Below are 13725 nucleotides of genomic sequence, written 5' to 3' on the forward strand. Positions count from 1 at the left end.
CATTGAAATGATCTTCATTCAAAAGGTGGCCTTCCAGTTTTCAGATTTCAAACAAGTCCATTATACACTGGGATACCTGTAGGACTGATGAATGAAATTGTTTTTAATTGTTTACTTTATTAATGTAACTTCATAAGTAAAGTTTTATGAATGAAACAATATTCATTCATAAAACCGGTTACCCCAATAACTGGCTAATTAACAATTAAGATGCTTGTTAAGAGCCATAGCTGTTCAGTCAGATGCCTTTGTAAGTTTCACCATCAATCCAATTCCTGCTTAAATCACTAAGGCTTGCACTGTTTCAGTATTGTAATTTCTGTTCACCATTTATTACACTTACCTACAGTGTAACTTCTGTTCACTGTTTGCCATATTGTAATTCAAACCCCATTTTAAAACGCTTACTCTATTTTGTAAGGGCTTGCTGAAACCTTCATTTTTGCAAACCCTGCTGTAATCTTATTAGTTTAGTTTAGATGTGTGAATGAGGTATGTATGGATAATGGAATCAACTTCCAGCCCCAGCCTGTCCTGATTAAATAGAGTTCAAACACCAACGGCTGAAGATGCAGACAAGAGCCCTAACAAAGTAAGAAAAATCCACCCTAAAAAGAAAAGGTACAATAAAAGGAAGATCAAAGCCGGGTCCAAGTCTGAAAGTCATGTCTGCAATTGACGGGTAATCAATCACCAAACCCGGAGGCACTGTGACACAGCAAGACCTATAGACTCTGAATTCAAACTAAAGCCTACAAAAAGGATGGGTAAGATGGAAAACTTTGGGGGAGGATAACATTCTGCTGCCAACATGGAAGGGCATCGGTGCATGCCCAACAGAGACCCAGCTCGTCCTTGTGCCCGGCTTTCCTGGCCAGTTAGCCGCCACAAGCTACGATCCCAAGCTGCAAACTCAAGCAGGACTGGTAACTATGCACATCTGCAGAACATCTGATGGATGTGTGTGTGTGTGTGTGTGTGTAGATATTAGGTATAATGTGTGTCTAACGATTAAGATATTAGTTATTGGTCATAAATCAAATTGTTATCATAATAAATGTGGCATCTTTATCTTGTCCCCTTTAATAAGATCCTGCTAGTTTTTATTGGTATAACATACCATCCTACTACATGTTATTAGGGTAGCCTCAAGCCTAGATATTAGATTTCATGTAGATCTAATTTAGCCAGGAATATGTTGAAATAAAATGTTTTAATCATTAAAACAATGATAAAGTCCTTTCTGTTCTTTTCCTTCTCTCCAGCTGGTTGTATAATCTCTTTACTGCTTACCTGGAGAAGCCCATCAATACCGTCTTAGAAAGAAATGTAACTCTTTAAAGATTGTTTCAGAGGAGGGGTGTAAAGAATACCTAAAATTGCATTATCTCCGAGGTCGCAGCCTTGAACTTGGTTAAGGAGTAACCTGACAAAATATAACTTTACTCCAGTCTGATTAACCCCGTGTCACTTTTATTGCCTGGCACAAGCTCCCATGGGCTCTTCTTCTATTAATTAATTTACAGTCAAATGTGTGTGTAGTGGTTCTTTCCACAAGTGGACCAGTCTGCAGCCTGGTCCAAGAGAAAGATGATAAAATTATGTTTGCAACATTGGCACTTGCAGCCTGGAAAGTGGACATCCTGTCCTGCAAATCCTTGTTCAGCATGAAGCAGGGACCACAAGATTATTGTGCTCCATCGCAGCTATGAGTGAAGAGTACATATGGGCACAGGTTGGTTAAGAATGGGCCATAGTCCTACATGCAGAGTGGTAGTAGATCTCAAGCCCTCCATTTGCCTGCTTTCTTACTCACAAGAAAGCAGGGTAAAAGAAGCAATGTTTGGATAGAAAGTAGGCATATCTAAGCAGACACAGGCTTAAGTACAATTCTTAGCATGCAGCCAAGGCATTTAGCTATACACTCCCTTCTTTGGCTACGCTGTGAGTACTAGGCAAGAATAACTTGGTGGTCACAGAGCAGTGGTTTCATTACTGCAGGATCGGGTTCTCCCGCACTCCCCATTCTGCTCATCACCTTCCCCTGAGCCTTGCATGCCCTCGCTTCTCCCCCATCCCTCCCATAGCCTCCTGCTCACGTGAAACAGCTGATTGCGGTGGGTGGGGGGAAGGGTAGTAAGCGCTGATTGGCAGGCGGGAGGTGCTGAGGAGCGGATGGGGGGCTGCTCATGTATTATTGTGGCTCTTTGGCAATGTACATTGGTAAATTCTGGCTCCTTCTCAGGCTCAGGTGGGCCACCCCTGCTATTTGCTTGCTCAGGTTTTTCCTTAGTAGCTTGAGTTTCTCTCTTGGTTTGGGGAAGAGGAGGAAGATATTTTATTGGCAACCATAGTTAACATGTCCAGAGGTTCTGACAGGCACTGATTTTATAAATCAAAATAAATCACAATAGTGTTTTACAGGGAAATCATATTGACCCCCCCACCCCTCGTGCCAACCCCATTCACTCTTCCAAACAAGAGTGACCGCATGCTCTACCTTGGAGTCTCTGAGTATTTCTTTAAGTCCGCCTTATTCACTTACTACACAACAGGGGCTGTCAACATTACCATCTCAAAAGAGATGAGTAGAACTTACTGGTGATATAATTACAAATGTTTCAGGTGTGTAGGCAGTCAGAGAAGGGGTTTTTACAGATCATTTTGCAGAGTAATTTTCAAATTCAGAGATATCCATGACACTTTTCTACCAATTGTAAATGTGGTCCATGGAATAACATTAACTCTGTTTCCCCATTTTACAGAATCTGAATTTCTCAGGCCAGTTTAGGTACTGTGCAAGGTACAAAGGGATAGATGTCACAGATCTGATCCACATGCTTCTTCACCTGAGTGGGTGGGGGATGGGGCAGAAAGAGCCATGGAAAGCTATCTCTGCATGCATTCTGTTGCTCTGAACAAATAGTGGAGAAATGGCACAAGTCAAGAAGAAAATGTGTGTGTTTAACCTACTGCTGCATTCTGGCATGTTAAGCCCCACAATAGACATACTTTCTATGCTTAGAGCTGGAAAATAAGTCCTTAGAAAGCAGCAAAGATGGGACTGGAAGCCAGTGTGAAGAGACGGATCAGTCTCTAAATGGGAGAAGAACACAGAGGTCACTCTGGGAACCCTGCTGCTTTGCTGGCAGTGTTGGAAAGGTTTTCCAAGTGGGTTTTGCTGACTGAAACACTAATAGAAGCGACCTGTGTAACTGGCTCTGCCTGTGGGCTGAGCAGATGGTGTTGCAAAGCACAGCAGCTGAGCACAAGCAGAGTTTTTAGTCCTACCTTTAGTGGGTTCAGTATATCCCAGCTAATGGAGCCTGTGGGCCAGAATACTGAACCTGTACTTTTCAAGAGGTACTGCCCTTTGTTTCTCCAGTATGTGTTTTGATGCATATCAATGAGAATTTTATCCCTCACTTCTACCTTGATGCACTGTAACTTCCCCTGGGAATACCCCAGGGGCAAAGGACACTAGATCAAGGATGGGAATTAACTAAAATGGCAGTAAACAGAATTATTTCCTGGATGTGAATCTGATAGAGGATGGCTGATTTTTTTATTTGTTTGCAGCTCTCCATTAACTTTAATCTAACTACAGCAACATTTGGCAGTATCATTCCCGAGGATGTTGTCTAAATACTGGCTAATTTCCAAGGCTTTGGAGAAGCCAGTGAGATTGCTCTTGGGGAGGAGGGATGATTTATAACTGCTGGTGGGAAGGTCCGGGTCCAGACTCTTGTCTTAGTGAACATTCCTCTGTCCCACTCCTGCTGCTCATGTTCCCTGCACTCCTTTCTGCTCACTGTTAAGAGTTACTCAATCAGGAATCCATTTGCAGTATAACAACAACTGTATTGAAGCTACACATTCATGGACACTACTACATGCATACCCTATCTTTACATGGTAGTAGATGCCGCTCTTTATATTAACTATGTACAAACACACACACAGATACTGCTTTTATGCACAATTCTTGTAACGCTCCACACATTGTTCTGCGCTTGCCACCTCCTTCTGCCTTGTCCTCTCATTCTCCTCTGCTGCCCTTTGTGCCATTTCACCTCCCCTCAGCTGTCCTCCAACATCCCATACTCCCTTATCCCCTCACTTTCCTGACTGGTTTTCTAACCAGAGAGACTGTTTGGTAGCCATTTTCTCTGAGAGCAGTCTGCCTTCAGTCTTACTAGACATAATGTCATCTTTCTTATGGGCAGCTTCACTTCCATATACAAAGGCAGTAGGGAAATGGTGGCAACCTTGATCTCGGAGTAGCCTGTGGCTTTAGTTCCATTGTATGCAATGGGGAATGGCAGCCTTAAAGGAAAATGTAAGTTAGATGCAGACAATCAACAGACCATGTGAAACGTTTAATAAACATCATATTGCAGAGCTCATGATGATAAAATTGTGAAGTTCTGGCAATATGTGGTGCAGTTTGGCAGTATGTGACGTGTTCACATACTAAAGCTTGCTCCTCTGGGAATTTCTCAGCTCTTGAAAGGAATGCGTCTTTTGGGACCCAAGGGTTCTTTCCTCCAGATTCCTTATATTGTCAAGATCATTCATTCCTTCTCTCCATTTTCTCAGGGTACTCCACCATCATGTTACCCTTAGCCAGAGGGAGTGATGTCCACACTGGAGCTGGAAGGTGTGATTCCCAGCTCCAGTGTAGGCATAGCTGCACTAGCTCTGATTGAGCGAGCACGCTAAAATTAGAAGTGCAGCCACAGCAGCACGAGTTCCAGGTCAGGGCTAGCTGCCCAAGTACGTATCTAGGGTCTCAGACAGGCTTGCACTCGGAGCAGCTAGCCCCTCCCGTGGCTCATGCTGCAGTGGCTACACTTCTGTTTTTACTGCTCTGGCTCAATCCGAACTAGTGGAGGTATATTGCTTTAAGCTGGGAATCACACCTTCCAGCTCCAGTGTTAGACATACCCTGGAACTCAATCTTCAAGAGCAATCCTAGAATTGTAACTTCAGATTTGTTAAATATCAGCGGTTCCCAAACTGAGTTTTAGCTGTGGTATGCTAGGTCTTAAAGTATTTGACATACCACTTTCCAAATCTCAACCAGTGTAGTTATAATGGATTCTTATTCTGAAACTATACTTGTCTTTTTTTAAAAACCAACCCACTTTGCACCTTGTTGTGGTTTATGCACCATGTACCATAATTTGAGGGCAGGTGTTCTTTACAAATCCAATGTTCAAGCTCTTTTGTGCTCTGAAACCATACAGGTTGCTCAACATAGTATAGAGACACACCCAGTGATGCTGCAGCTAGTGGCTACTGCAGCACCCGTGGCCAGTTTACAAACAGGCAATTTTATGGTAGAAATCACTGGCTGCATGGAGGTATTTTCTGTCCTGCCAGACTCAACCATTCAATCCATCTGTGCAATGAGTCTAGTAAGTATCATGGACCAGAATATCAAATTCTGTGTAGGAGATAAGCTTGTTTTAACACTGCCAACCTATGCCACTATCTGCCAAACCTGCTGAATGTCCTAGATGTCAGTACCTAGAACACAGAAGATCATGTTCTGCCTTCAGATACATCCACACTACTTCCACTGAATTTGGGGATTGAACATGCATGTCTGTGGCAGAATTTGCAGGGTATTAGAAGTTTACTATTAAATTCCTGGGGTGTTTTTTGTTTGTTTTTGTAAGGGAATGGGTTCTTCAAGAGCAGGGGTGGCCAACCTGTGCCTGAGAAGGAGCCAGAATTTACCAATGTACATTGCCAAAGAGCCACAGTAATATGTCATCCGCCCCCCACTCCCAGCACCTCCCACCGCCCGGCAGCCCCTCCAATCAGCACTTTCCCCTCCGTCCCCACACCTCCCAATCAGCTGTTTTGTGGCATGCAGGAAGCTCAGGGGGGTGGGGGAGGAGCGAGGGCATGGCAGGTTGAGGGGAGGGCGTGGGAATGGGTGGAGTGGGGGTAGGGCCTGTGGCAGAGCCAGGGATTGAGCAGTGAGCATCCTCCGGCACACTGGAAAGTTGGTGCCTGTAGTTCCATCCCTAGAGTTGGTGCCTATACAAGGAGCCGCATATTAACTTCTGAAGAGCCGCATGTGGCTCTGGAGCCACGGGTTGGCCACCCCTGTTCAAGAGGATGAAATCAAAATATATTACCACCTCATTTATCTCATGCTCAGTTTTCCTAACGTGGTTATAAAACAGTGGGTTGTGCCCCGAGACATCTCTCCATTACATTGAAAATAGCCTTGATTTCTGGTGACCTCAATGACCCAAGCTTTTAAAGTGTCACCCATCATTTTCAGATAATCAAGGCGTGGTTGTATATTATTTTACACAAACCCCAGATGAAGCAGAAAGCAGCCAGCTCACCAAATGGCTTCAGTGCATACCTAATAAAAAGGTCTAGTGCTTACATTTCAGATCATAAAAAGAAGTTGTATAAGTGTTCGTGTCTAACACAGGATCCCATTCTGTGTATATGGTAACAAAAGACTTTTCTCCCCTGCAGATAGCGAATACCAGTGTCAGTCTGACATATTTGAACAGAAGCTGATTAGCTCATTACATCTGAAGAGGTAACACAGAACAGCTTGATATGAGACCACAAAAGAAGGCTCAGGAAGCAAAATCAATGATCCCAGCAGTGGGACATAACAGGACTTTATTGCGTCCGCCTAGCTGTGCAGTTAGTCCAGCCTATTGGACTTCTTGCTAAGATGTTAGGATCCTGGGCTCTGTAGTGATAACTGGGGTCTGGTCAGCCTTCGCCAGTTGTGAGCCTAATGCTGGGAAAGTGGGTAACCGTTTATAAAGTCACGATAACTTATAACAACGAATGTTGATGGGGAAAAGGCACAAAGGGGAGATAGATCTTTTTGTTTACAGCAACAGAGGGTCCTGTGGCACCTTAGAGACTAACAGAAGTACTGGGAGCATAAGCTTTCGTGGGTAAGAACCTCACTTCTTCAGATGCAAGTAATGGAAATCTCTAGAGGCAGGTATATATCAGTGAGGAACTAACCTCGTTATCTCCACACTGATATATATCTGCCTCTAGAGATTTCCATTACTTGCATCTGAAGAAGTGAGGTTCTTACCCACGAAAGCTTATGCTCCCAGTACTTCTGTTAGTCTCTAAGGTGCCACAGGACCCTCTGTTGCTTTTTACAGATTCAGACTAACACGGCTACCCCTCTGATACTTTTTGTTTACATTATTGATATGATTCAAGAACTGTTAAGATCATGCCTAGTAAACAAGAGAGGTTTGGGTCTGGAAATCAATGGACCAAAATGGGTGTGTCAGAAATTAGATCTAATTGGTGAATGTAATAAAGAGATGGGCTATTCCACTCATCTCTCCCTCTTGAGGTCCTTAAAAAAAGACACGTTGGCGAGGAAATCTTGCTACCATGACAATGGCTGACTGAAAGACAAGAGAACAGGAAGGAGAGAGCTTCACCATCATGGCTATCACTGTCTCCTGGGACCCAGGGATCCACCATAATACCGTTGGACCTTCTTCATCCTAATCCTAATACATGTCAACCAGACTGGGCTAGAAAGAGGGAACCAGACGCCATCGCCACCCCTACCGTACTTAAGTTCTGAACACCATCTAGGATGTGAGACTTTGTTTCCTCCCCCACCCCCCATATACATTTCCTTCCCCACCTTATTTTCTTCTCTTTCCTGTCTCTCTCCTTTTGCCTTCGGTTTAGTAAGAGTCTGGGTTAGTGAGCCAAGATTGTATATTTTGCAACGCTGCTGTAAGCCTGTGGCTAAAGAGGCAGTTAAAAGCAATGCCCTAAACAGCCTGACACTGGTACGAGTTTGCCAGGTCTCGGAGTAGCTGATGAAACTATGTGTTGTGTCTGGTTTTTTTCCAACAGTGAGGTCGCAAGTGAGTGTCAACTCCAAGCCCCCACCCCACCTCTTCCCGGCCCCACCCCCACTCCACCCCTTTCCCCAAGCTCCCATCCCACCTCTTCCAGCTCCGCCCCCACCCCACCTCTTCCCGCCTCCTCCCCCAAACATGCCATCCCTGCTGCCATGGATTTCTTTGCAGTGTAGACATCCATGAGGAAGAAGCTCATAAGTAGAGTTGTGGGGCACTAAGGGTATGTCTACACTGCAATTAGACACCCGCGGCTGGCCCATGCCAACTGGCTCAGGCTCAGGTTGCAAGGCTGTTTAATTGCAGTGTAGACTTGCAGACCCTGTGTGGTGGGAAGGTACCTAGAGTCCAGGCTTCAGCCTGAGCCCAGAAGTCTACGCTGTAATTCAACAGCCCCACATCCCAAGCCCAAGTCAGCTGGCATGGACCAGCCGTGGGTATCTAATTGCAATGTAGACATACCCTAAGTCTTACAATGAGAGTGTCTTGGGCAGTTGTGAGCACTTCAGCATGTTTTTATCAGGCATTGAGGGTACCAGGCTCTAAGAACCTATTGGCTAAACTGGGAGGTAAAATGTTTGGGTTTGAATGGGAGCTTATCCAAATTGAACTGAACCCCTGAAGAATTTGCAGATCAGCCACCACGAGCAGCAGCAATACCAGAATGGAATTTTTCTTCCCAGCTCTTGTAGGAATTAAAATACTCAATATAAAACACATTTATTTTAGTAAGATCTCCAGGATTCTAGAATTGGCTTCCTCCTGTATGAATTTGGATACAGAGCTGTTGAGAGTCAAGGGTTCTCTGGTGAAGTGTATGAATCGGAGAGACTTACACAATGAAATTTAGAGGAAAAAGTGCACTCACATTTCTGGATGAACTTCTCCTGAGCTCATAGGCACCGGCTTCCTCCGGGCCCAGGGGGTGCTCAACCCCCCACTCTGCCCCAGGTCTCACCCCTGCTCTGCCCCAGGCCTCGCTCCCCCCCCTTCTCCCAAGTCCCCACCCTGCCTCTTCCCATTCCCACCCAGTTCCGCCCCCTCCCTCGAGCATGCCCCATCCCCGCTCCTCCCCCTCTCTCCCAGCACCTCCTGCACACTGCAAAACAGCTGATTGTGGTGGGGAGGAGGCGCTGGGAGGGAGGGGGAGGAGTTGATCGGCGGGACTGCCAGTGGGCGGGAGGCGCTGGGGGGGAGGAGGGGAGCTAGCTGCCAGTGGGTGCTAAGCACCCACTAATTTTTTTCCATGGGTGCGCCAGCCCTGGAGCATCCACAGAGTCGGCACGTATACCTGAGCCACTCTTCTGGGCACGTTCTAGGCAATGCCTAGGAAAACCACTCCTGTGCATGTACTACATAGGACACGTTGCCATAGAAGTTTGTCTTTGCAGGCATATCATGTGGCCTGAAGTACTGAAAGGATGACTGCACATTGTTTTAGTAACATGCCTTCATCCATTATAATGACAACTCTGCTCTCATTTCTTTCCCTTCAGATTCCACTTTTCCCTGGCCCACTCCAACATTGGCTCTTTTGAAGTAAGTTGATGGTTTCAATGTCCAGGAAACAAGAACCAAGAATCTCAGGGACAGGATCAATCCAGAATACAGGAATCTGAAATTTCCCACATTAATTTTTACCTCATTAGACTTTACCCCTCCTGGATGGCTCTTTTCTCTCTTTCTCTCATTTTGGGGACTCTCTCTGCCGATATCTTTTCTGCTTTAAAACTGTATATTCTTTACTGTTCCTTTGCTTTACAATAATCACTCCAATAAAAAAAGATGTTTTCCAGTCTAATCTTTCCTCACAGATCACAAAATGTTATAAAATCATTACTGTAACATAACACTAGAATTCAAAACAGAGGAGAAAAAGAAGCACCAATTGCAGGTTAGAATATTAACTGTAGGATAAGAGACAGGCAGTGCTGGGACTCAGAACAGATGGCAAATCATTAAGCTGTGGGGAAGGAGTAAAGGATGCTATTCACAAAAGCCTTGAAACAGTGATGCAGTAGCATACAATGGATAAGGCCTGTCACCTTTAAATGACAATTGACTGGTTCTGGGTAGCTGAATAGAGGGGAATTAAAATCTCTCAGGCCCTACAGTGAAATAACAGGCAAAATATTCTAAGTAAATAATTTTAAATTCAACTATTGTAAGTGTGTGAAAATAGATCATTATCCTAGGGCTTTGTATCTTGTCTCAAAATCTTCACTTGCCGTTTTCTCTTCCCACATATGGTCTGATCAGCTGAACAAGACTCCTATTCTAAAAACTCCATCCCAGGCCTGAGCATGGAGGAGTTTCATGGATATCAGGAAGCGGTCACTAAATTCATTTTCTCCCCCACAGCAGGTCTCACTTCTGGAGAATTTCCTGTCTCATGTTTTACAGAATGAAGCAATCCCAGCAGCCAATGGTAAGAGTAGTGGCCAGTTCCTATAATGGCCTTTATCTCTAACTAAATGCTCCAGGGACTGCATGGTTCCAGGGATTGGTAATGTGATATGGGGCTTTACATTGCTAGATCACCATTTCACATCAGCTCTCTTCTGTGCCCCCACTACTCCCACTGCTGACATCTAGACAGTGTGGAGGAGGAGGAACATCCTGAAGGGAATGCAGAAGTGTGGGGGCATGACTAAGGGAGAGGGGTATGCAGGAGCTGGGGGTTAGGGTTGAAAAGGGAGGGGAAGGAGGCCTGACTGATGGGATCAAAGGGATGGATAGGAACAGAGATGGCAGATAAGATCAGAGACAGAAGGGTATAGGAGCCAGGATTGGGTGGGTGGATGAGGGAAAGATGGGAAAGGAGGAGGAGGGATATGGATAGATGAGAGGGAGAGTAGGGTAGGAGCAAGAAGGTGCAGGGGCAGGAGAGGAGCAGAGGGGGTCTGGGACAGAAGCTGGAGTAGGGCAGCCAGGAGCGGTGGGGGAGAGAGGGAGGTTTGACAGGTGGACAGAGGCAGAAGGGTGTAACCACTAGACTCACTTCCCTTCAGCACCTGGAATTCTACCCAGAAGTCCTGATCTCTGGCTTTCCTCGATTGTCAGCAGATAGCTGTGCAACCACTGGCAAATTGTAGCTCATCCCTCTCTAGTGCCTGGTCCTGAGAGGATAACAGTCTAAATCCTTCCGTTTACTCTAATACAGGGGTTCTCAAACTAGGGGTCGTGACCCCTCAGGGGGTCACGAGGTTACTAAGTGGGGGGTTGCGAGCTGTCAGCCTCCACCCCAAACCCCGCTTCACCTCCAGCATTTATAATAGTGCGTAATATACAAGAAGTGTTTTTAATTTATAACGTGGGGGTCGCACTCAGAGGCTTGGTGTGTGAAAGGGGTCACCAGTACAAACGTTTAAGAACCACTGTTCTTATAGCTCAAGTGGTAGAGGACTGTGCTGTGAACCTAAAGCTCTGAACCCTGCTGATGACTCACGTTGGAACCTATCATGGTTTCACATGATAGAATTTCTCTTTTCAAATTGTTTTTTTTTAAATAATTAGATAATTACATCCAAAATAATTACTTTAAAAGAACATTAAGGTTACAAAGTCAAGCTCTCAAAAATTAGGAAATGCTAGAATGAAAGTGCCTGTGCAACCTTAATTCAGCCCCCTCCGGCATATGCACCGTGACACAGTCTTTAATTACGTAGTCATATACTGGTTTTTCCATGGGCTTTTTCCTACCTTCCAGTTGTGGTGATTGAATGAGTAATGCTTGAGTTCCTCAGATAAGAGATGCAATAGAAGTGCAAATATTTATTATTATGTACATATGTGTTTATATTTGCCTTTTTTAAAGCTAAACTGAAGAAGGGATTCCCTCTACCTAACCTGGCCCAAATTACCCTCCTCAGACCTGTTTTTAAAGTTAGCCAGGTGAGAATCTGTCTCTCTTATTATTAGAATAGGAGTCCTGTTGGCAGGATGCTGGATCTTTAATTTATTCAACAGTAAAGAGCACTTGGGTATAAGATGAGAAATTTCATACCAGAATTTAGCCCCCCCCCCCCCCGCAACAACTTTATGATGCTTTAGTGGCAATAAGAGAGAGTAAAAAGAATCCCCCCAATGCAGGAGTAGCACAAGGTTGATATACCAAGCTCTATATCATCCCCCCAGTTCCCCATAATTTACGAGCAGTCTCAGTCAGAGGCAGGACGAAGAGTGGCCTGAACCACTCTGAGCTGTGGAGCAGCCCAAAGGCAGCCTTGGGTGAGGCTGCCCTAAGATACAGAGCCACCACAGGGCTGTTTTAATTTATGCCAGAGCCTATCCAGCCCCTAAAGCAGCCTAGAATCCAGGAGGCACAAAGGTGACATAAAGCCTCCCTTGCTCCAAGGCTGTACCCTTTGAGAGGCACAGTACAGAATCTGGCCTCCCGCTCCCTATCCCCCATACAGAGGAAAAGTTGCATTTTACAATCTGTAATTTAAGGTGGGTATTTGTGACTGATGTTCTCTCCTCAGGGTTATCTGCTGATTTTCCACTGAGGTTAGCTACAGACACTAAGTAAAGAGCAATCATTTGGTGGGCCAGGAAGTTTATAGCCAACACTACCAGTCTGAATGCTGAACCAAAATATCTTTTCTTTTCAACCTTAAAATTTAGGACTGGAGAGGAGTGAAGTCTTCCTGCTGCTGCTCTGATCTTGGGAAAGAAGGAAGAATGTATGCCACAAAATTACAAATGCAGCTATTGAGTCATTGTTACTAATGGTCTAGAGCAGCATTTCTCAAACTGGGGTCCGCGAGAGTACTCCAGGGGGTCTGTGGGCCCTGCTGAGAAACTCCTCCCGCTCCCGCCTGCAATTTCTCCCCGTCCCTCCCAGCGCCGCAGGAGGCACTGGGAGGGAGGGAGAGGAGCAGGGATGGGGCGCACTCAGGAGAGGGAGCGGAAAGAGGTGGGGCAGTGGTGGGACAGGAAGAGGTGGGGTGGGGCCTTGGAGAAAGGGGTGGAGTGGGGGTGGGGTATGGGGCTGAATGGAGGGCTTGGGGGGGTCCACAAAAAATATTAAATCAAAATGGAGGTCCTCAGGTTACTAAAGTTTGAGAACCGCTGGCCTAGAGAACTAGTATCAACTTCTTATTCTGCTTCCTGCTGAATTAATCGGTTCTGTTGAGTGTGAAGTGCGACCCATCAAAGTGCTTAAAATTGGAAACTCTCCTGCTCGCTGTGAGGGCTGAAATCTTCAAGGTTCTTTGTGATGAAAAGGGGATCCTTGGAGTTTGAGTAGAGGGCGGGACAGAATCCTCTCATGGCTCTTCTTACTGGTGTTTCGGGACAATGGAATACTCCTGATGTATTTTTGTACTATGCTCATTTTTGTTGCTTTTCTTTCTAGCAATGAGTTGCCCAGAAAAGAAGTATTACAGGTGCAGTCACCCCAGAGCCATATCAATTATCCACTTGCTAAATAATGTGAAGTCTTTTGTGTATCTAGCCCAAAATTATGCTGGCCTTTTTTACTACCATATTGCATGTCTTGTCCAGTATTTGATTGAATATCACCTCTGTCAGCACTATTGTTTTCCAGGTGTTTCACTCTCATGGAAGGTCAGTGTTTTGTAGGGTTACCATACGTCCGGATTTTCCCGGACATGTCCGGCTCTTTGGGCTCCAAATCCCCGTCCGGGGGGAAAGCCCAAAAAGCCGGACATGTCCGGGAAAATCGGGACATGCCGGGCCGGCCCTGTGGGTGCTCGGGGGCCGGGCCGGCGGAGCGGGGCCGGGCCAGGGGCTCCAGGGCCGGGCCGGGGACTCGGGGGCCGGGCCGGCGCCGGCGGCTCGGGGGCCGGGCCAGCGGTGCCGGGCC

The 13725-nt window shown here is 45.8% G+C and overlaps 1 pseudogene; it reads left to right on the forward strand.

Annotated features, from left to right (window-relative positions):
- Nucleotides 1-1725: 1725 nt before the first annotated feature.
- Nucleotides 1726-12422, forward strand: LOC117868441 (annotated as a pseudogene).
- Nucleotides 12423-13725: the final 1303 nt, after the last annotated feature.

Source organism: Trachemys scripta, chromosome 1 (assembly GCF_013100865.1).
Source record: "Trachemys scripta elegans isolate TJP31775 chromosome 1, CAS_Tse_1.0, whole genome shotgun sequence".
NCBI classification, from domain to species: Eukaryota; Metazoa; Chordata; order Testudines; family Emydidae; genus Trachemys; species Trachemys scripta.